Source organism: Pseudophryne corroboree, chromosome 2, assembly GCF_028390025.1.
Source record: "Pseudophryne corroboree isolate aPseCor3 chromosome 2, aPseCor3.hap2, whole genome shotgun sequence".
Taxonomy (NCBI): Eukaryota; Metazoa; Chordata; class Amphibia; order Anura; family Myobatrachidae; genus Pseudophryne; species Pseudophryne corroboree.
The window spans coordinates 108,987,537-109,011,390 of NC_086445.1; the positions used below are offsets into that span (position 1 = coordinate 108,987,537).

Sequence of the window (23,854 nt, forward strand, 5' to 3'; positions counted from 1 at the left end):
TATATAGCTGCACTTGGATATTGACTGTAATAAGCCATACTAGCCACAGGCTTTCCATATTTAACCCCTAAAGACTAAGAACAGATTAATTCCCTAAAGTTAAATAAGGAATTGTATACTCAAGGAGATGGAGATAGTAATTGTATATATCTATATACACATTGGTAATGAGACTTCATCTACAGAGGAGCAGGAGTAAATATTCTAGTATACAAACAGTACCTACCTTCATGCCAGCTACACTGTTCGTATAGAGATTATAGAGACTTTTAATTAGGAGCTAGAAGGAAAGCAAAGATATTAAAGACATTGCACTCAGAGAGAAAGTAACTTGTTACATTGAAAACTGGATAGTTCTTTAGGAAACAAACACAAGTAACGTTTTAGACTGCTGGATACAAAGTAATGGTATTCCACTTCTATGTACTGCACTGTTTCTATTTATGTAAAATTCAAGCTTGAGAGGAGGATTAATTCATTATCATCTGTCAATATAGTTTAAAGGGAGTTGAATACACTTATTGGGCCCCAACTGCGCATTTTAAGATTGAGAGTACCCGGGTCACTCAAGTAGAGTATATTATATATTTTTTGTGTATTGCATGCATATTTATATGTATAGGCAAGAAATGAAATGTCTATTAGTGATTAGATATTATAGTGGAATATATATATATAGATGTATTGTTATTATAATCTAATCTAAGAAAATTATATACTTACTATAAAGATATTGTGGTGGTTTCTCTGGATCCTAAAAAAGAAAAAAAGAAGAACAGGTATTTAATGTAGTAATAAGACTTGGGTATTAAATGTGTACTTAGTAAATAGCATATCCATTTCATACCAGGTTTACTGGCTTACCCAAGCGGCAAGCCACAAATAGTAATTAGCTTGGGTGGAGGCATAGACTTATATTAGTACTCGCACCTAAAGGTAGATAGCGTTACACCCGTTATACATTATGCTACACACTGCAATGCCACTGATACATTATAGCACATACAATGCCTGTGACACATTGACACACACCGCAATGACCCTGAGACATTATACCACATACCACAATGCCCGTGATATAGTATACAACACACCGTAATGCCTGACACATTATGACACACACCGCAATGTCCGTGATACATTATGCCACACACTGCAATGACCCTGAGACATTATACCACATATCACAATGCCCGTGATATAGTATACCATACACCGTAATGCCTATGACACATACCGCAATGCCCGTTATACCCTATGCCACACACCGCAATGGCCGTTATACATTATGCCACACTGCAATTAGAGATGAGCGCCTGAAATTTTTCGGGTTTTGTGTTTTGGTTTTGGGTTCGGTTCCGCGGCCGTGTTTTGGGTTCGAACGCGTTTTGGCAAAACCTCACCGAATTTTTTTTGTCGGATTCGGGTGTGTTTTGGATTCGGGTGTTTTTTTCCAAAAACACTAAAAAACAGCTTAAATCATAGAATTTGGGGGTCATTTTGATCCCAAAGTATTATTAACCTCAAAAACCATAATTTACACTCATTTTCAGTCTATTCTGAATACCTCACACCTCACAATATTATTTTTAGTCCTAAAATTTGCACCGAGGTCGCTGTGTGAGTAAGATAAGCGACCCTAGTGGCCGACACAAACACCGGGCCCATCTAGGAGTGGCACTGCAGTGTCACGCAGGATGTCCCTTCCAAAAAACCCTCCCCAAACAGCACATGACGCAAAGAAAAAAAGAGGCGCAATGAGGTAGCTGTGTGAGTAAGATTAGCGACCCTAGTGGCCGACACAAACACCGGGCCCATCTAGGAGTGGCACTGCAGTGTCACGCAGGATGTCCCTTCCAAAAAACCCTCCCCAAACAGCACATGACGCAAAGAAAAAAAGAGGCGCAATGAGGTAGCTGACTGTGTGAGTAAGATTAGCGACCCTAGTGGCCGACACAAACACCGGGCCCATCTAGGAGTGGCACTGCAGTGTCACGCAGGATGGCCCTTCCAAAAAACCCTCCCCAAACAGCACATGACGCAAAGAAAAAAAGAGGCGCAATGAGGTAGCTGACTGTGTGAGTAAGATTAGCGACCCTAGTGGCCGACACAAACACCGGGCCCATCTAGGAGTGGCACTGCAGTGTCACGCAGGATGTCCCTTCCAAAAAACCCTCCCCAAACAGCACATGACGCAAAGAAAAAAAGAGGCGCAATGAGGTAGCTGTGTGAGTAAGATTAGCGACCCTAGTGGCCGACACAAACACCGGGCCCATCTAGGAGTGGCACTGCAGTGTCACGCAGGATGTCCCTTCCAAAAAACCCTCCCCAAACAGCACATGACGCAAAGAAAAAAAGAGGCGCAATGAGGTAGCTGTGTGAGTAAGATTAGCGACCCTAGTGGCCGACACAAACACCGGGCCCATCTAGGAGTGGCACTGCAGTGTCACGCAGGATGTCCCTTCCAAAAAACCCTCCCCAAACAGCACATGACGCAAAGAAAAAAAGAGGCGCAATGAGGTAGCTGACTGTGTGAGTAAGATTAGCGACCCTAGTGGCCGACACAAACACCGGGCCCATCTAGGAGTGGCACTGCAGTGTCACGCAGGATGTCCCTTCCAAAAAACCCTCCCCAATCAGCACATGATGCAAAGAAAAAGAAAAGAAAAAAGAGGTGCAAGATGGAATTGTCCTTGGGCCCTCCCACCCACCCTTATGTTGTATAAACAAAACAGGACATGCACACTTTAACCAACCCATCATTTCAGTGACAGGGTCTGCCACACGACTGTGACTGATATGACGGGTTGGTTTGGACCCCCCCCAAAAAAGAAGCAATTAATCTCTCCTTGCACAAACTGGCTCTACAGAGGCAAGATGTCCACCTCATCTTCACCCTCCGATATATCACCGTGTACATCCCCCTCCTCACAGATTATCAATTCGTCCCCACTGGAATCCACCATCTCAGCTCCCAGTGTACTTTGTGGAGGCAATTGCTGCTGGTCAATGTCTCCGCGGAGGAATTGATTATAATTCATTTTAATGAACATCATCTTCTCCACATTTTCTGGATGTAACCTCGTACGCCGATTGCTGACAAGGTGAGCGGCGGCACTAAACACTCTTTCGGAGTACACACTTGTGGGAGGGCAACTTAGGTAGAATAAAGCCAGTTTGTGCAAGGGCCTCCAAATTGCCTCTTTTTCCTGCCAGTATAAGTACGGACTGTGTGACGTGCCTACTTGGATGCGGTCACTCATATAATCCTCCACCATTCTATCAATGTTGAGAGAATCATATGCAGTGACAGTAGACGACATGTCCGTAATCGTTGTCAGGTCCTTCAGTCCGGACCAGATGTCAGCATCAGCAGTCGCTCCAGACTGCCCTGCATCACCGCCAGCGGGTGGGCTCGGAATTCTGAGCCTTTTCCTCGCACCCCCAGTTGCGGGAGAATGTGAAGGAGGAGATGTTGACAGGTCGCGTTCCGCTTGACTTGACAATTTTGTCACCAGCAGGTCTTTCAACCCCAGCAGACCTGTGTCTGCCGGAAAGAGAGATCCAAGGTAGGCTTTAAATCTAGGATCGAGCACGGTGGCCAAAATGTAGTGCTCTGATTTCAACAGATTGACCACCCGTGAATCCTTGTTAAGCGAATTAAGGGCTGCATCCACAAGTCCCACATGCCTAGCGGAATCGCTCCCTTTTAGCTCCTTCTTCAATGCCTCCAGCTTCTTCTGCAAAAGCCTGATGAGGGGAATGACCTGACTCAGGCTGGCAGTGTCTGAACTGACTTCACGTGTGGCAAGTTCAAAGGGCATCAGAACCTTGCACAACGTTGAAATCATTCTCCACTGCACTTGAGACAGGTGCATTCCACCTACTATATCGTGCTCAATTGTATAGGCTTGAATGGCCTTTTGCTGCTCCTCCAACCTCTGAAGCATATAGAGGGTTGAATTCCACCTCGTTACCACTTCTTGCTTCAGATGATGGCAGGGCAGGTTCAGTAGTTTTTGGTGGTGCTCCAGTTTTCTGTACGTGGTGCCTGTACGCCGAAAGTGTCCCGCAATTCTTCTGGCCACCGACAGCATCTCTTGCACGCCCCTGTCGTTTTTTAAAAAATTCTGCACCACCAAATTCAAGGTATGTGCAAAACATGGGACGTGCTGGAATTGGCCCAGATTTAATGCACACACAATATTGCTGGCGTTGTCCGATGCCACAAATCCACAGGAGAGTCCAATTGGGGTAAGCCATTCCGCGATGATCTTCCTCAGTTGCCGTAAGAGGTTTTCAGCTGTGTGCGTATTCTGGAAAGCGGTGATACAAAGCGTAGCCTGCCTAGGAAAGAGTTGGCGTTTGCGAGATGCTGCTACTGGTGCCGCCGCTGCTGTTCTTGCGGCGGGAGTCCATACATCTACCCAGTGGGCTGTCACAGTCATATAGTCCTGACCCTGCCCTGCTCCACTTGTCCACATGTCCGTGGTTAAGTGGACATTGGGTACAGCTGCATTTTTTAGGACACTGGTGACTCTTTTTCTGAGGTCTGTGTACATTTTCGGTATCGCCTGCCTAGAGAAATGGAACCTAGATGGTATTTGGTACCGGGGACACAGTACCTCCAACAAGTCTCTAGTTGGCTCTGCAGTAATGATGGATACCGGAACCACGTTTCTCACCACCCAGGATGCCAAGGCCTCAGTTATCCGCTTTGCAGTAGGATGACTGCTGTGATATTTCATCTTCCTCGCAAAGGACTGTTGAACAGTCAATTGCTTACTGGAAGTAGTACAAGTGGGCTTACGACTTCCCCTCTGGGATGACCATCGACTCCCAGCGGCAACAACAGCAGCGCCAGCAGCAGTAGGCGTTACACGCAAGGATGCATCGGAGGAATCCCAGGCAGGAGAGGACTCGTCAGAATTGCCAGTGACATGGCCTGCAGGACTATTGGCATTCCTGGGGAAGGAGGAAATTGACACTGAGGGAGTTGGTGGGGTGGTTTGCGTGAGCTTGGTTACAAGAGGAAGGGATTTACTGGTCAGTGGACTGCTTCCGCTGTCACCCAAAGTTTTTGAACTTGTCACTGACTTATTATGAATGCGCTGCAGGTGACGTATAAGGGAGGATGTTCCGAGGTGGTTAACGTCCTTACCCCTACTTATTACAGCTTGACAAAGGGAACACACGGCTTGACACCTGTTGTCCGCATTTCTGGTGAAATACCTCCACACCGAAGAGCTGATTTTTTTTGGTATTTTCACCTGGCATGTCAACGGCCATATTCCTCCCACGGACAACAGGTGTCTCCCCGGGTGCCTGACTTAAACAAACCACCTCACCATCAGAATCCTCCTGGTCAATTTCCTCCCCAGCGCCAGCAACACCCATATCCTCCTCATCCTGGTGTACTTCAACACTGACATCTTCAATCTGACTATCAGGAACTGGACTGCGGGTGCTCCTTCCAGCACTTGCAGGGGGCGTGCAAATGGTGGAAGGCGCATGCTCTTCACGTCCAGTGTTGGGAAGGTCAGGCATCGCAACCGACACAATTGGACTCTCCTTGTGGATTTGGGATTTCAAAGAACGCACAGTTCTTTGCGGTGCTTTGCCTTTTGCCAGCTTGAGTCTTTTCAGTTTTCTAGCGAGAGGCTGAGTGCTTCCATCCTCATGTGAAGCTGAACCACTAGCCATGAACATAGGCCAGGGCCTCAGCCGTTCCTTGCCACTCCGTGTGGTAAATGGCATATTGGCAAGTTTACGCTTCTCCTCCGACAATTTTATTTTAGGTTTTGGAGTCCTTTTTTTACTGATATTTGGTGTTTTGGTTTTGACATGCTCTGTACTATGCCATTGGGCATCGGCCTTGGCAGACGACGTTGCTGGCATTTCATCGTCTCGGCCATGACTAGTGGCAGCAGCTTCAGCACGAGGTGGAAGTGGATCTTGATCTTTCCCTAATTTTGGAACCTCAACATTTTTGTTCTCCATATTTTAATAGGCACAACTAAAAGGCACCTCAGGTAAACAATGGAGATGGATGGATTGGATACTAGTATACAATTATGGACGGGCTGCCGAGTGCCGACACAGAGGTAGCCACAGCCGTGAACTACCGCACTGTACTGTGTCTGCTGCTAATATAGACTGGTTGATAAAGAGATAGTATACTCGTAACTAGTATGTATGTATAAAGAAAGAAAAAAAAACCACGGTTAGGTGGTATATACAATTATGGACGGGCTGCCGAGTGCCGACACAGAGGTAGCCACAGCCGTGAACTACCGCACTGTACTGTGTCTGCTGCTAATATATAGACTGGTTGATAAAGAGATAGTATACTCGTAACTAGTATGTATGTATAAAGAAAGAAAAAAAAACCACGGTTAGGTGGTATATACAATTATGGACGGGCTGCCGAGTGCCGACACAGAGGTAGCCACAGCCGTGAACTACCGCACTGTACTGTGTCTGCTGCTAATATATAGACTGGTTGATAAAGAGATAGTATACTCGTAACTAGTATGTATGTATAAAGAAAGAAAAAAAAACCACGGTTAGGTGGTATATACAATTATGGACGGGCTGCCGAGTGCCGACACAGAGGTAGCCACAGCCGTGAACTACCGCACTGTACTGTGTCTGCTGCTAATATATAGACTGGTTGATAAAGAGATAGTATACTCGTAACTAGTATGTATGTATAAAGAAAGAAAAAAAAACCACGGTTAGGTGGTATATACAATTATGGACGGGCTGCCGAGTGCCGACACAGAGGTAGCCACAGCCGTGAACTACCGCACTGTACTGTGTCTGCTGCTAATATATAGACTGGTTGATAAAGAGATAGTATACTCGTAACTAGTATGTATGTATAAAGAAAGAAAAAAAAACCACGGTTAGGTGGTATATACAATTATGGACGGGCTGCCGAGTGCCGACACAGAGGTAGCCACAGCCGTGAACTACCGCACTGTACTGTGTCTGCTGCTAATATATAGACTGGTTGATAAAGAGATAGTATACTCGTAACTAGTATGTATGTATAAAGAAAGAAAAAAAAACCACGGTTAGGTGGTATATACAATTATGGACGGGCTGCCGAGTGCCGACACAGAGGTAGCCACAGCCGTGAACTACCGCACTGTACTGTGTCTGCTGCTAATATATAGACTGGTTGATAAAGAGATAGTATACTCGTAACTAGTATGTATGTATAAAGAATGAAAAAAAAAACACGGTTAGGTGGTATATACAATTATGGACGGGCTGCCGAGTGCCGACACAGAGGTAGCCACAGCCGTGAACTACCGCACTGTACTGTGTCTGCTGCTAATATATAGACTGGTTGATAAAGAGATAGTATACTCGTAACTAGTATGTATGTATAAAGAAAGAAAAAAAAACCACGGTTAGGTGGTATATACAATTATGGACGGGCTGCCGAGTGCCGACACAGAGGTAGCCACAGCCGTGAACTACCGCACTGTACTGTGTCTGCTGCTAATATATAGACTGGTTGATAAAGAGATAGTATACTCGTAACTAGTATGTATGTATAAAGAAAGAAAAAAAAACCACGGTTAGGTGGTATATACAATTATGGACGGGCTGCCGAGTGCCGACACAGAGGTAGCCACAGCCGTGAACTACCGCACTGTACTGTGTCTGCTGCTAATATAGACTGGTTGATAAAGAGATAGTATACTACTAATATTATATACTGGTGGTCAGGTCACTGGTCACTAGTCACACTGGCAGTGGCACTCCTGCAGCAAAAGTGTGCACTGTTTAATTTTAATATAATATTATGTACTCCTGGCTCCTGCTATAACATATAACTGGCACTGCAGTAGTGCTCCCCAGTCTCCCCCACAATTATAAGCTGTGTGAGCTGAGCAGTCAGACAGATATATAATATATATAGATGATGCAGCACACTGGCCTGAGCCTGAGCAGTGCACACAGATATGGTATGTGACTGACTGAGTCACTGTGTGTATCGCTTTTTTCAGGCAGAGAACGGATATATTAAATAAACTGCACTGTGTGTCTGGTGGTCACTCACTATATAATATATTATGTACTCCTGGCTCCAGCTATAACCTATAACTGGCACTGCAGTAGTGCTCCCCAGTCTCCCCCACAATTATAAGCTGTGTGAGCTGAGCAGTCAGACAGATATATATAATATTATATATAGATAATAGATGATGCAGCACACTGGCCTGAGCCTGAGCAGTGCACACAGATATGGTATGTGACTGAGTCACTGTGTGCTGTGTATCGCTTTTTTCAGGCAGAGAACGGATTATATTATGTACTCCTGGCTCCTGCTATAACCTATAACTGGCACTGCAGTAGTGCTCCCCAGTCTCCCCCACAATTATAAGCTGTGTGAGCTGAGTAGTCAGACAGATATATATAATATTATATATAGATAATAGATGATGCAGCACACTGGCCTGAGCCTGAGCAGTGCACACAGATATGGTATGTGACTGAGTCACTGTGTGCTGTGTATCGCTTTTTTCAGGCAGAGAACGGATTATAAATAAAAGTGGTGGTCACTGGTCACTATCAGCAAAACTCTGCACTGTACACTACTGAGTACTCCTAATGCTCCCCAAAATTAGTAAATCAAGTGTCTCTCTAATCTATTCTAATTCTAAACGGAGAGGACGCCAGCCACGTCCTCTCCCTATCAATCTCAATGCACGTGTGAAAATGGCGGCGACGCGCGGCTCCTTATATAGAATCCGAGTCTCGCGATAGAATCCGAGCCTCGCGAGAATCCGACAGCGTCATGATGACGTTCGGGCGCGCTCGGGTTAACCGAGCAAGGCGGGAAGATCCGAGTCGCTCGGACCCGTGAAAAAAAACATGAAGTTCTGGCGGGTTCGGATTCAGAGAAACCGAACCCGCTCATCTCTAACTGCAATGCCCCTGAGACATTATACCACATACCACAATGCCCGTGATATAGTATGCCACACACCGTAATGCCTGTGACACATTATGACACACACTGCAATGTCCGTGATACATTATGCCACACACCGCAATGCCCATTACACATTAAGTTCTACAGTAAGGCTGCTAATTACTTTTAAATTACCTGCTCGTTGCCAGGGGTTTCATGCTCTTGGTTCCATGCACGGTGCCAGGGATTTTCATGCTCAGGGTGTCATACTCGTTGCCAGGGGTTTCATGCACTGGGTGTCATGCTCGTTGCTAGGGGGTAGTGCTTGTTGCTAGGGCCGTGCTCCTAGTGTCACATATGCCCCCAGTGCCAGGTATTCCCCCACAGTGCCAGGTACTCACATGCCCCCAGTGCCAAATATAGCCCCCCCATGTGCCAGGTACACATATACCCCCCCCAGTGCCAGATAGTCCTCCACAGTGTCAGGTACTCACATGCCCCCAGTGCCAAATATAGCCCCTCCCCATGTGTCAGGTACACATATAACCCCCCAGTGCCACATATGCCCCCAGTGCCAGATATTCCCCCACAGTGCCAGGTACTCATGTGCCCCCAGTGCCAAATATACCCCCCAGTGCCACATATGCCCCCATTGCCAGATATTCCCCCACAGTGCCAGGTACTCACGTGTCCCCTGTGCCAAATATACCCCCCCAGTGCCGCATATGCCCCCAGTGCCAGATATTCCCCCACAGTGCCAGGTACTCTCGTGCCCCAGTGCTAAATATACCGCCCCAGTGCCTGCCACATATGCTCCCCTAGTACCGCGCTCCCCCGCTCTTAGCGGAGGGAAGGAGACCGCAGATTGACATGCGGACGCTCATCCGCATGTCAATCTGCACTAAATCAGTGGCACCCCCGCAGCCCCTCGCCCCCAAGCCACCGCGAGGACTGCAGGGGCAGTAGTTACGCCACTGTGCAGCACAATACACTGACAACACTGGACTGGACTGGACTGAGCAGCACAACACAGCACAAGACTCGCCACCCCACTTTCCTGCCCCCACACAGACACTGAACACTAAGGACACGTCCTCTCAATACACTCTTCGAGACTGGAGTGAAAATGGCCGCAACACGTGGCTCCTTGTATGGAATCCAAATCCCGCGAGAATCCGACAGCGGGATGATGACGTTTTGCCGCGTTCGGGTTTCCGAGTCAGGCGGGAAAATCCGAGCCTGACTCGGATACGGGCTTGAGACATGAAGTTCGGTAGGGTTCGGTTCTCTGAGAACCGAACCCGCTCATCTCTAATATCAATTCACTTGAAACTAGTGCAATCAGTGAGGCAGAGCCATAATTAGACATTTTAGCACCCTGGGAAAGAGAGAACACTGGCACCCCCAACCTCACATTACTGAAGGAGGTGTGGCCAAACTACTGTGGGGCCTTAATAAGTAGTAAACTGTCCGCCAACCTTCTGCCACTATCTCCTACTTGTTTTTGACATAAAATGCAGAGAACATCACAGTAACTGCTATATAATGGAGATACCATTAAAGTGACCAACATATAATGCAGTGAACAGCACTGTTATTGCCATATAATACAGAGAACATCCCAGTTATTGCCATATCACGCAGATACCATCACAGTGACTTCCATATAATGCAGAGAACATTACAGTTGCCACCAAATAATAAAGAGAGCATAAGTAGACATCATATAATACAGAAAGCATTCAGGTGACTAAAATATAATACAGATAAAAGTGACCACAGTATATAAAAAATGCATCAGTGAAGACCATATAATAAAGTGACCAACAGATAATACAGAGAAAATCACAGTGACCACTATATACTACAAAAACCATCAGTGACTCTCATATAATGAAGAGAGAATCAGATGCTGCCATATAATACAGACAGCATCAGAACTGCCGTATAATACAGAAAGCATCAGTGACTGCCATGTAATACAGAGAGCATTAGTGACTTTCATATAATACAGAGAGTAACAATGATCACCATATAATACAGATAGCATCAGTGGTCACCATATAATACAGAGAACATCAGTGGCTGCCATATAATACAGAGAGCAACAGTTACTACCATATACTACAGAGAGCATCAGTGACTGCCATACAGTATAATACAAAGAGCATCAGTGACTTCCATATAATACAGAGAGTATCAGTGATCACTAAGCCCGGAATTCTAATCCAGAGGTTCCTAAGCGCTGTCCTCAAGGCACCCCAACGGTCCAGGTTTTAAGTTTATCCATGCTTGGCCACATGTGACTTAATTAACATCTCTAGCAATTTGATTTAACCAACTTTGCCAAGCCATGGATATACCCAAAATCTGGACTGTTAGGGTGCCTTGAGGACCGCGTAGGAGAACCTCTGTTCTATTTTAATGTTTTCCCATTACACTCAAAATTTCAGTTTCCTATTATGTGGGTAATTCAGACTGGATCGCGACAGCCATCGCAGCCATCGCAGTCTGAATTACTTTGTGGAGTGCGCACGTGCAGTGGCCGCACTGAGTGTGCGCACCCCGGGAGCCCAGGGAGATGCTATCAGCATCTCACCGGTGCGACCGCCTCTGCGTGATTGAGGGGACAACGGCGTTAGAATGCCATTGGCGGTCAGTGGTACGGACAACGGAGGCATGTCCAGACCGCTGAGGGGGGCAGGCCGAGGAGGCTGCGTGACGTCAAACACGCAGTCACTGTGACCCAGGACACGGGCGAGTAGCTCCCTGCCAGAGCGCAGCAGCTGCGCTTGTAGGGAGCTACTCCTCAGGTACAAAAGCATCGGCACCGTGCGATGCTTTTGTACATGTGCGGGGGGAGGGGGCAGAGCCAGACGTGCGGGGCGGACTAGTCTTGTGCTGGGCGTCCCCCCGCATGTCTGTGAAACTGATCGCAGATGTGCTATATTTAGTACATCTACGATCAGGTCTGAATTGCCTCCTATGTTTTATGCACCAGGGAATACTTAGTGGTCTATCTGCTTCTAACTCCCATGTTACATACTGTGTTTGAAAAATGACTGTTAGAAGCTGGTTGGTTGGGAAGGGATCTATTTACTAAGCCTTAGATGGAGATAAAGTGGATGGAGATAAAGTACCAGCCAATCAGCTACTAACTGCCATGTCACAGGCTTGAAACTGTATAAATTTACTGTGCAAATGTGTGGAATGAGTAGTTTTCATATGTAATTCATAAATACAGATGTGTCCTGTTACAGCCTTGCTACGTAGCGCATGTAGCGCAAATGGATTGCAGTCTCCTATGGCATCACGGGACCAAACGCTGCAGGGAAGTAACAGGACACATCTGGAACAAAGGCACAGTGTTTGAAACGGGTGGTATTCATGTGACCGCCGGTCAGCTGACCGACAGTCACATGACCTCCTCCACCAGCCCGACGGCTCACTATCCCGATGGTCAGCATGCCGACCAACAGGGACTATTTCCACTCGTGGGTGTCCACGACACCCATAGAGTGGGAATAGAACCCGTGGCGACCGCAGGTCGCCACCGAGCCCGCAGCGTGGCGAGCGCAGCGAGCCCGCAAGGGTCTTGCTGCACTCGCCCCTCCCCGCCGGGATCCCGGCGTTGGTATGCTGCCGGGATCCCGGCGTCGGTAAGTTGATCGGCCGTCTCCTCACTGCCGGTCAGCAGTACTACACCTGTTTCAAACATGTTGCTTGGTTTTATTATTATTTTATTTTATTTTAATACAGCGTATAAATTCCAAAAATGAAAATTTTAAAACTTATAAAGTCCTAAAACATGGATTTAAAAGACCAAATTTCGTTTTTTAGATGCTAAAAATCTGAGGCCTAGTGATCGCCATATAACATAGATAGTCTCAATACCGCCGTATAATGGCCCTCATTCCGAGTTGTTCGCTCGGTATTTTTCATCGCATCGCAGTGAAAATCCGCTTAGTACGCATGCGCAATGTTCGCACTGCGACTGCGCCAAGTAACTTTACTATGAAGAAAGTATTTTTACTCACGGCTTTTTCTTCGCTCCGGCGATCGTAATGTGATTGACAGGAAATGGGTGTTACTGGGCGGAAACACGGCGTTTCAGGGGCGTGTGGCTGAAAACGCTACCGTTTCCGGAAAAAACGCAGGAGTGGCCGGAGAAACGGTGGGAGTGCCTGGGCGAACGCTGGGTGTGTTTGTGACGTCAACCAGGAACGACAAGCACTGAACTGATCGCACAGGCAGAGTAAGTCTGGAGCTACTCTGAAACTGCTAAGTAGTTAGTAATCGCAATATTGCGAATACATCGGTCGCAATTTTAAGAAGCTAAGATTCACTCCCAGTAGGCGGCGGCTTAGCGTGTGTAACTCTGCTAAATTCGCCTTGCGACCGATCAACTCGGAATGAGGGCCAATATACTGTAGAAAGCATCAGTGACTGCCAGTGCCATGTAATACAGAGAGCAACAGTGACCACAATATAGGTCATAGCGCATCGATGACCATCATACTGTATAATACAGAGAGCATCAGTGACCATCATATAATACAGAAAGTGTCAGTGGCCGCCATATAATACGGAGCATCAGTGACCACTATACAGTATAATAGAGTATTTTCATAGCAGTCACAAAATATCATCTATTCATCATTAATTAACCCATCTTCACAAAATCCTCTCCTTCAGCCTCATCATAACAAATCCTTACAACATAATTAACCCTCATTAAGTCATTATACTCATTAAGTCCCTCATTCCAGTTATTAACACCCACATAAAATATTAATTCCATTCATACTCATTAACCCCATCATTACCTCTCTCAGTCTCATCAAATTAAGCCATTCTCCCTAACTCCTTTAATAGCATGAGCCTCTTCACCCTCATAATAAAAGCCAACAATCACAACTAATACTTATATTCTTCATATTACCTTACTCAACTACAGCCATTTCCCTCCAGCACACCCACTTGCTGCTGCTGCTGATGTTCAGATCTGTGGATCTTCCTCTCGGTGTAGTCTAGTGTAGGTATAAGGGCCTGTTTATCACTGGAAGCAATGGGGCCCCATAAACTATAATTTTTTTGTAGATGCATACAGATGGAGTCACACTCATCTAGGCTTTGCTGCTGCACCTTGGTGCACCAAGGTTTATTAACATAAGCCTTTCATCTATTGTTCTCAGATGCAATACAATACAGAGAGAACAATACAGCAGGGGATTCAGTCATTACAGCAGGGGATTAAGTCTATCTGCCCTGGCTCAGTTAATCCTATTAAAGGTATAGATGAGTAGGGCTCCATCTGTATCATGGCAATAAGAAATAGTTTTAATTGACAGTTTGTCAAAATCTTCTTGACGGTACAGTGGTTTCGGTATGAGCCCCTCATGGCGAAGTAACGTTATAGCTATCACTTTACTGCCAGGTTGGGACCCAGATTACCTATTGCACATGCGTGGCCATCAGGCTGTGTATGTGAAAGCAGAAGCTACCAGGGAGGGATCTGAAGATCCGTTTCTGGCTACAAGGCAGACTACAATGGCTAATGCCATCTAAAGATAGTAGGCCTGATTCAGGTCCCACAATGAAGATTCAGCTCCTGATGCAATGGGGAAAAAAAAGCAATGTTCGATACATTGCCCATGTGCCAGGCCCATACTGCGCATTGGCAGTATGAGTACTGCGACCTCGGATGCAGGTGTTAGTAGATTGAACGTTTCCAGTCAATTTGGGGCAGGGAGGAGGCAGCAAAATGCTCTGTTTCACAAAATGGAGACACGGGGCCTCCATTTTGTGGGAGTGTTGAGACCAAGGTCTCCATCATCCGATGGAGATTTTCTGGCCTTAGTGACGGAGCTGCAGTGGATGGTCTGCATAACCTCATGGGTTACTCAGCCGACCGATGGTGTTGCAGAGTGATCTGATGCTGCGTCCCAGGACGCACCTTCAAACCGTGTTGTTTACAGACAATGCAGAGTATGGTTGTGTTGGTGTTGCCTCCTTTTTAATTGAAAAAAATGCAACAGAAAAATCTGGAACTGTCCTGAAAATAATGATATAAAATTAAGATCTGGTTGGACTCTTAAGGGGCATAAGGAGTATTGTGCAACAAATGTCTTCACCCAGCTCACAAGGGCTTGAAACGGCTGCCCGTTAATTGCCCCACAGGGGCCGTGAATAAACTCCTATTTCTCTAACGTCCTAGTGGATGCTGGGGACTCCGTAAGGACCATGGGGAATAGACGGGCTCCGCAGGAGACTGGGCACTCTAAAGAAAGTTTTAGTACTATCTGGTGTGCACTGGCTCCTCCCTCTATGCCCCTCCTCCAGACCTCAGTTAGAATCTGTGCCCGGACAGAGCTGGGTGCTTTTAGTGAGCTCTCCTGAGCTTGCTAATAAGAAAGTATTTTAGTTAGGTTTTTTATTTTCAGAGAGCTTCTGCTGGCAACAGACTCTCTGCTACGTGGGACTGAGGGGAGAGAAGCAAACCTACTAACTGCGGCTAGGTTGCGCTTCTTAGGCTGCTGGACACCATTAGCTCCAGAGGGATCGAACACAGGACCTGACCATGTCGTCCGTTCCGGGAGCCGCGCCGCCGTCCCCCTCCCAGAGCCAGAAGACAGAAGCCGGCAGAAGCAGAGAAGACATCGAAATCGGCGGGAGAAGACTCCTGTCTTCGCATGAGGTAGCGCACAGCACTGCAGCTGTGCGCCATTGCGCCCACACTAACCCACACACTCCGGTCACTGTAGGGTGCACGGCGCAGGGGGGGGCGCCCTGGGCAGCAATTGATACCTCCTGGCGAAAGCTGCATATATACAGTTAGACACTGTTATATGCATGAGCCCCCGCCATTAATTTTACACAAAATCGCGGGACAGAAGCCCGCCGCTGAGGGGGCGGGGCCTTCTTCCTCAGCACTCAACAGCGCCATTTTCCTTCCACAGCTCCGCTGAGAGGAAGCTCTCCAGGCTCTCCCCTGCAGAATCACGGTAGAAGGGTAAAAAAGAGAGGAGGGGCACATAAATTTAGGCGCATTAATCATAATACAGCAGCTACTGGGTAAACACTAAGTTACTGTGTGATTCCTGGGTAATATAGCGCTGGGGTGTGTGCTAGCATACTCTCTCTCTGTCTCTCCAAACGGCCTTGTGGGGGTCCTGTCCTCATTTAGAGCTTCCCCTGTGTGTGTGGTGTCGGTACGCGTGTGTCGACATGTTTGACGAAGAGGGCTATGTGGAGGCAGAGCAAGTGTAGTTGAATGACGTGTCGCCGCCGACGGTGCCGACACCTGATTGGATGGATATGTGGAAGGTGTTAAATGATAATGTAAACTCCTTACATAACAGGTTGGATAAAGCTGATACCTTGGGCCAGTCAGGGTCTCAACCCATGCCTGATCCTACAGCGCAGAGGCCCTCAGGGTCTCAAAAGCGCCCACTATCCAAAATGGTTGACACAGATGTCGACACGGATTCTGACTCCAATGTCGACTACGATGATGCAAAATTGCAACCGAAAATGACAAAAGCTATCCGCTACATGATTATAGCGATAAAGGATGTTTTACACATATCAGAGGTAAACCCTGTCCCTGACAAGAGGGTTTATATGTATGGGTAGAAAAATCAAGAGGTGACTTTTCCCCCTTCACATGAGTTAAATGAGTTATGTGAAAGAGCGTGGGATTCCCCTGATAAGAAAGTCCTGATTTCCAAAAGGTTACTTATGGCGTACCCTTTCCCGCCAGAGGACAGGGTGCGCTGGGAATCCTCCCCTAGGGTAGATAAAGCTCTCACACGCTTATCTAAGAAGGTGGCCCTGCCGTCACAGGATACGGCCGCCCTAAAGGATCCTGCAGATAGAAAGCAGGAAAGTATCTTGAAATCTGTTTATACACATTCAGGGACTCTACTGAGGCCGGCAATTGCGTCGGCGTGGATGTGTAGTGCTGTAGCAGCGTGGACAGATAATCTGTCTGAGGACATGGATACCTTGGACAGGGATACCATTATGCTGACCCTGGGGCATATAAAAGACACTGTCCTATATATGAGGGATGCCCAGAGGGACATTTGCCTACTGGGTTCTAGAATTAATGCAATGTCAATTTCTGCCAGGAGGGTCCTGTGGACTCGGCAGTGGACAGGTGATGCCGACTCCAAAAAACACATGGAGGTGTTACCTTACAAGGGTGAGGAATTGTTTGGGGGCGGTCTCTCGGACCTGGTTTCCACAGCTACTGCTGGGAAGTCAAACTTTTTGCCATATATTCCCTCACAACCTAAGAAAGCACCGTATTACCAAATGCAGTCCTTTCGCGCACAAAGAAGCAAGAAGGTCAGAGGTGCTTCCTTTCTTGCTAGAGGCAGGGGTAGAGGAAAAAAGCTGCACCTTACAGCTAGTTCCCAGGAACAAAAGTCCTCCCCGGCTTCCACTAAATCCACCGCATGACGCTGGGGCTCCACGGGTGGAGCCAGGAGCGGTGGGGGCGCGTCTCCGACATTTCAGCCACCAGTGGGTTCGCTCACGGGTGGATCCCTGGGCTATACAGATTGTGTCTATGGGATACAAGCTGGAATTCGAGGTGATGCCCCCTCAACGTTACCTAAAATCGGCCCTGCCAGCTTCCCCCATAGAAAGGGAAGTAGTGGTAGCGGCGATTCACAAGCTATTTCTCCAGCAGGTGGTGGTAAAGGTTCCCCTTCTTCAACAGGGAAAGGGATACTATTCCACAATGTTTGTGGTACCGAAACCGGACGGTTCGGTCAGACCTATATTAAATTTAAAGTCCCTGAACATTTATCTGAAAAGATTCAAGTTCACAATGGAATCGCTCAGAGCGGTCATTGCAAGCCTGGAAGAGGCAAATTTTTTGGTGTCTCTGGACATCAAGGATGCTTACTTGCATGTCCCCATTTATCCGCCTCATCAGGAGTACCTCAGATTTGTGGTACAGGACTGTCATTACCAATTCCAGACGTTGCCGTTTGGGCTCTCCACGGCACCGAGAATATTTACCAAGGTAATGGCAGAAATGATGGTGATCCTGAGAAAGCAAGGAGTCACAGTTATCCCATACTTGGACGATCTCCTCATAAAGGCGAGGTCCAGGGAGCAGTTGCAGATCAGCGTAGCGCACTCTCAGGAAGTGTTGCAACAGCATGGCTGGATTCTGAATATCCCAAAGTCGCAGCTGATTCCTACGACGCGTCTGCCCTTTCTGGGCATGATTCTGGACACAGACCAGAAGAAGGTGTTTCTCCCGGCGGAGAAGGCTCAAGAGCTCGTGACTCTAGTCAGAGACCTCTTAAAACCGAAACAGGTGTCGGTGCATCGCTGCACACGAGTCCTGGGAAAGATGGTGGCATCGTACGAAGCCATTCCCTTCGGCAGGTTCCATGCGAGGATCTTTCAATGGGATCTGTTGGACAAATGGTCCGGATCGCATCTTCAGATGCATCAGCTGATCACCCTGTTCCCCAGGGCCAGGGTGTCTCTTCTGTGGTGGCTACAGAGTGCTCACCTTCTCGAGGGCCGCAGGCTCGGCATACAGGACTGGGTCCTGGTGACCACGGATGCGAGCCTCCGAGGGTGGGGGGCAGTCACTCAGGGAAGAAACTTCCAAGGGTTGTGGTCAAGTCAGGAGGCTTGTCTGCACATAAATATCCTGGAACTAAGGGCCATATTCAACGCCCTGAGTCAAGCGGAGCTCCTGCTTCGCAACCAACCGGTGCTGATTCAGTCAGACAACATCACCGCAGTGGCTCATGTAAACCGCCAGGGCGGCATAAGAAGCAGAGTCGCGAAGGCGGAAGCCACCAGGATTCTTCGGTGGGCGGAGAATCACGTGCAAGCACTGTCAGCAGTGTTCATTCCGGGGGTGGACAACTGGGAAGCAGACTTCCTCAGCAGGCACGACCTTCACCCGGGAGAGTGGGGACTTCATCACGAAGTCTTCACTCAGATTACAAATCGATGGGAACTGCCACAGGTAGACATGATGGCGTCCCGTCTCAACAAAAAGCTACAAAGGTATTGCGCCAGGTCAAGGGACCCTCAGGCGATAGCTGTGGACGCCCTGGTAACACCGTGGGTGTTCCAGTCGGTCTATGTGTTTCCTCCTCTTCCTCTCATACCCAAGGTGCTGAGAATCGTAAGAAGAAGAGGAGTGAGAACAATACTCATTGTTCCGGATTGGCCAAGAAGGACTTTGGTACCCGGAACTGCAAGACATGCTCACAGAGGACCCATGGCCTCTGCCTCTCAGACAGGACCTGTTGCAACAGGGGCCCTGCCTGTTCCAAGACTTACCGCAGCTGTGTTTGACAGCATGGCGGTTGAACGACAGATCCTAGCGGAAAAAGGCATTCCGGAGGAAGTTATTCCTACGCTGATAAAGGCTAGGAAGGACGTGACAGCAAAACATTATCACCGCATATGGCGAAAATATGTTGCTTGGTGTGAGGCCAGGAAGGCCCCTACAGAGGAATTCCAACTGGGCAGATTTCTGCACTTTCTACAGTCTGGAGTGACTATGGGCTTGAAGTTGGGATCCATAAAGGTCCAGATTTCGGCCCTATCCATTTTCTTTCAAAAGGAACTGGCTTCTCTTCCTGAAGTTCAGACGTTTGTTAAGGGAGTGCTGCATATTCAGCCCCCTTTTGTGCCACCAGTGGCACCTTGGGATCTCAACGTGGTGTTGGGTTTCCTGAAATCCCACTGGTTTGAGCCACTTAAGACCGTGGAGCTGAAGTATCTCACGTGGAAAGTGGTCATGCTATTGGCCTTAGCTTCGGCTAGGCGTGTGTCAGAATTGGCGGCTTTGTCGTGTAAAAGCCCCTATCTGGTTTTCCATGTGGACAGGGCAGAATTACGGACTCGTCCCCAATTTCTGCCAAAGGTGGTGTCATCTTTTTATTTGAACTAACCTATTGTAGTGCCTGCAGCTACTCGTGACTTGGAGGATTCCAGGTTACTAGATGTAGTCAGGGCTTTGAAGATTTATGTAGCCAGAACGGCTGGAGTCAGGAAAACTTACTCGCTGTTTATCCTGTATGCCCCCAACAAGTTGGGTGCTCCTGCTTCAAAGCAAACCGTTGCCCGCTGGATCTGTAACATGATTCAGCAGGCTCATTCTGCGGCTGGATTGCCGCATCCAAAATCAGTGAAAGCCTATTCCACAAGGAAGGTGGGCTCTTCTTGGGCGGCTGCCCGAGGGGTCTCGGCATTACAGCTTTGCCGAGCTGCTACTTGGTCGGGTTCAAACACATTTGCAAAATTCTACAAGTTTGATACCCTGGCTGAGGAGGACCTTGAGTTTGCCCATTCGGTGCTGCAGAGTCATCCGCACTCTCCCGCCCGTTTGGGAGCTTTGGTATAATCCCCATGGTCCTTACTGAGTCCCCAGCATCCACTAGGATGTTAGAGAAAATAAGATTTTACTCACCGGTAAATCTATTTCTCGTAGTCCGTAGTGGATGCTGGGCGCCCGTCCCTAGTGCGGACTTTCTGCAATACGTGTATATAGTTATTGCTTAATAATGGGTTATGTTATGTTGGCATCCATTGTTTGATGCCTGTTGTCGTTCATACTGTTGACTGAATAAGTGTATCACAAGTTATACGGTGTGATTGGTGTGGCTGGTATGAGTCTTACCCGGGATTCCAAAATCCTTTCCTTATAATGTCTGCTCTTCCGGGCACAGTTTCCTTAACTGAGGTCTGGAGGAGGGGCATAGAGGGAGGAGCCAGTGCACACCAGATAGTACTAAATCTTTCTTTAGAGTGCCCAGTCTCCTGCGGAGCCCGTCTATTCCCCATGGTCCTTACGGAGTCCCCAGCATCCATTACGGACTACGAGAAATAGATTTACTGGTGAGTAAAATCTTATTTTCCCTTCTTTTGCTCTTTCCAGCACTTCACACCTGACACTGGAACAGTATCGGAGAGGAGCCAAAGAATAGGTGGATGTGGTGAAGATGGAATGGGGTGAGTTGTACAAGTGTTGAAGCAAGGGAGCGATGGGGGTTCTAGCAGTGCAAGAGATGATAGGGCAGGGGCCTTGTTGGTTGTAGCAGTGTAGTTTTTGAAAGGGGTGCTGTCCGGCCATCCCAGGGTGCTGAAGCGCCTGAGTATTTACTGTTGCACTGCATTCTTAGGACAGACCCCTAGCTAAAACAAAAATGAGTGGGGCATGGGGGGAAGCTAAAGGGATAAATTGCAGGGCATTCCAGTGTAGAAAATAAAACGTCAGTAGATCTACCAATACCAGGGTAGGAATGTAATGAAGTCCTGTTTAGCCTTGTAAATGATTGTCCCTTTAAAACTAGAGATGTGCACTTGAAATTTTTCGGGTTTTGTGTTTTGGTTTTGGGTTCGGTTCCGCGGCCGTGTTTTGGGTTCGACCGCGTTTTGGCAAAACCTCACCGAATTTTTTTTGTCGGATTCGGGTGTGTTTTGGATTCGGGTGTTTTTTTCAAAAAACACTAAAAAACAGCTTAAATCATAGAATTTGGGGGTCATTTTGAGCCCAAAGTATTATTAACCTCAAAAACCATAATTTCCACTCATTTTCAGTCTATTCTGAATACCTCACACCTCACAATATTATTTTTAGTCCTAAAATTTGCACCGAGGTCGCTGGATGACTAAGCTAAGCGACCCTAGTGGCCGACACAAACACCTGGCCCATCTAGGAGTGGCACTGCAGTGTCACGCAGGATGTCCCTTCCAAAAAACCCTCCCCAAACAGCACATGACGCAAAGAAAAAAAGAGGCGCAATGAGGTAGCTGTGTGAGTAAGATAAGCGACCCTAGTGGCCGACACAAACACCGGGCCCATCTAGGAGTGGCACTGCAGTGTCACGCAGGATGTCCCTTCCAAAAAACCCTCCCCAAACAGCACATGACGCAAAGAAAAAAAGAGGCGCAATGAGGTAGCTGTGTGAGTAAGATAAGCGACCCTAGTGGCCGACACAAACACCGGGCCCATCTAGGAGTGGCACTGCAGTGTCACGCAGGATGTCCCTTCCAAAAAACCCTCCCCAAACAGCACATGACGTAAAGAAAAAAAGAGGCGCAATGAGGTAGCTGTGTGAGTAAGATAAGCGACCCTAGTGGCCGACACAAACACCTGGCCCATCTAGGAGTGGCACTGCAGTGTCACGCAGGATGTCCCTTCCAAAAAACCCTCCCCAAACAGCACATGCCGCAAAGAAAAAAAGAGGCGCAATGAGGTAGCTGTGTGAGTAAGATAAGCGACCCTAGTGGCCGACACAAACACCGGGCCCATCTAGGAGTGGCACTGCAGTGTCACGCAGGATGGCCCTTCCAAAAAACACTCCCCAAACAGCACATGACGCAAAGAAAAATGAAAGAAAAAAGAGGTGCAAGATGGAATTGTCCTTGGGCCCTCCCACCCACCCTTATGTTGTATAAACAGGACATGCACACTTTAACCAACCCATCATTTCAGTGACAGGGTCTGCCACACGACTGTGACTGAAATGACGGGTTGGTTTGGACCCCCACCTAAAAAGAAGCAATTAATCTCTCCTTGCACAAACTGGCTCTACAGAGGCAAGATGTCCACCTCATCATCATCCTCCGATATATCACCGTGTACATCCCCCTCCTCACAGATTATCAATTCGTCCCCACTGGAATCCACCATCTCAGCTCCCTGTGTACTTTGTGGAGGCAATTGCTGCTGGTCAATGTCTCCACGGAGGAATTGATTATAATTCATTTTAATGAACATCATCTTCTCCACATTTTCTGGATGTAACCTCGTACGCCGATTGCTGACAAGGTGAGCGGCGGCACTAAACACTCTTTCGGAGTACACACCTGTGGGAGGGCAACTTAGGTAGAATAAAGCCAGTTTGTGCAAGGGCCTCCAAATTGCCTCTTTTTCCTGCCAGTATAAGTACGGACTGTGTGACGTGCCTACTTGGATGCGGTCACTCATATAATCCTCCACCATTCTTTCAATGGTGAGAGAATCATATGCAGTGACAGTAGACGACATGTCCGTAATCGTTGTCAGGTCCTTCAGTCCGGACCAGATGTCAGCATCAGCAGTCGCTCCAGACTGCCCTGAATCACCGCCAGCGGGTGGGCTCGGAATTCTGAGCCTTTTCCTCGCACCCCCAGTTGCGGGAGAATGTGAAGGAGGAGACGTTGACAGGTCGCGTTCCGCTTGACTTGACAATTTTCTCACCAGCAGGTCTTTGAACCCCAGCAGACTTGTGTCTGCCGGAAAGAGAGATCCAAGGTAGGCTTTAAATCTAGGATCGAGCATGGTGGCCAAAATGTAGTGCTCTGATTTCAACAGATTGACCACCCGTGAATCCTTGTTAAGCGAATTAAGGGCTCCATCCACAAGTCCCACATGCCTAGCGGAATCGCTCTGTGTTAGCTCCTCCTTCAATGTCTCCAGCTTCTTCTGCAAAAGCCTGATGAGGGGAATGACCTGACTCAGGCTGGCAGTGTCTGAACTGACTTCACGTGTGGCAAGTTCAAAGGGCATCAGAACCTTGCACAATGTTGAAATCATTCTCCACTGCGCTTGAGACAGGTGCATTCCACCTCCTATATCGTGCTGAATTGTATAGGCTTGAATGGCCTTTTGCTGCTCCTCCAACCTCTGAAGCATATAGAGGGTTGAATTCCACCTCGTTACCACTTCTTGCTTCAGATGATGGCAGGGCAGGTTCAGTTGTTTTTGGTGGTGCTCCAGTCTTCTGTACGTGGTGCCTGTACGCCGAAAGTGTCCCGCAATTCTTCTGGCCACCGACAGCATCTCTTGCACACCCCTGTCGTTTTTTAAAAAATTCTGCACCACCAAATTCAAGGTATGTGCAAAACATGGGATGTGCTGGAATTTGCCCATATTTAATGCACACA

The 23,854-nt window shown here is 47.7% G+C and overlaps 1 long non-coding RNA gene across 1 annotated transcript in view; it reads right to left on the reverse strand.

Annotated features, from left to right (window-relative positions):
- Positions 1-225: 225 nt before the first annotated feature.
- LOC135050552 (uncharacterized) overlaps positions 226-23,854 on the reverse strand; it is a 127,440-nt gene continuing 103,811 nt past the window's right edge. The window contains exons 2-3 of the long non-coding RNA XR_010241659.1: positions 724-754; positions 226-280 (exon numbers count right to left, since the gene is read on the reverse strand). This is a non-coding gene — a long non-coding RNA (uncharacterized LOC135050552). The remainder of the gene's footprint in view (positions 281-723; positions 755-23,854) is intronic.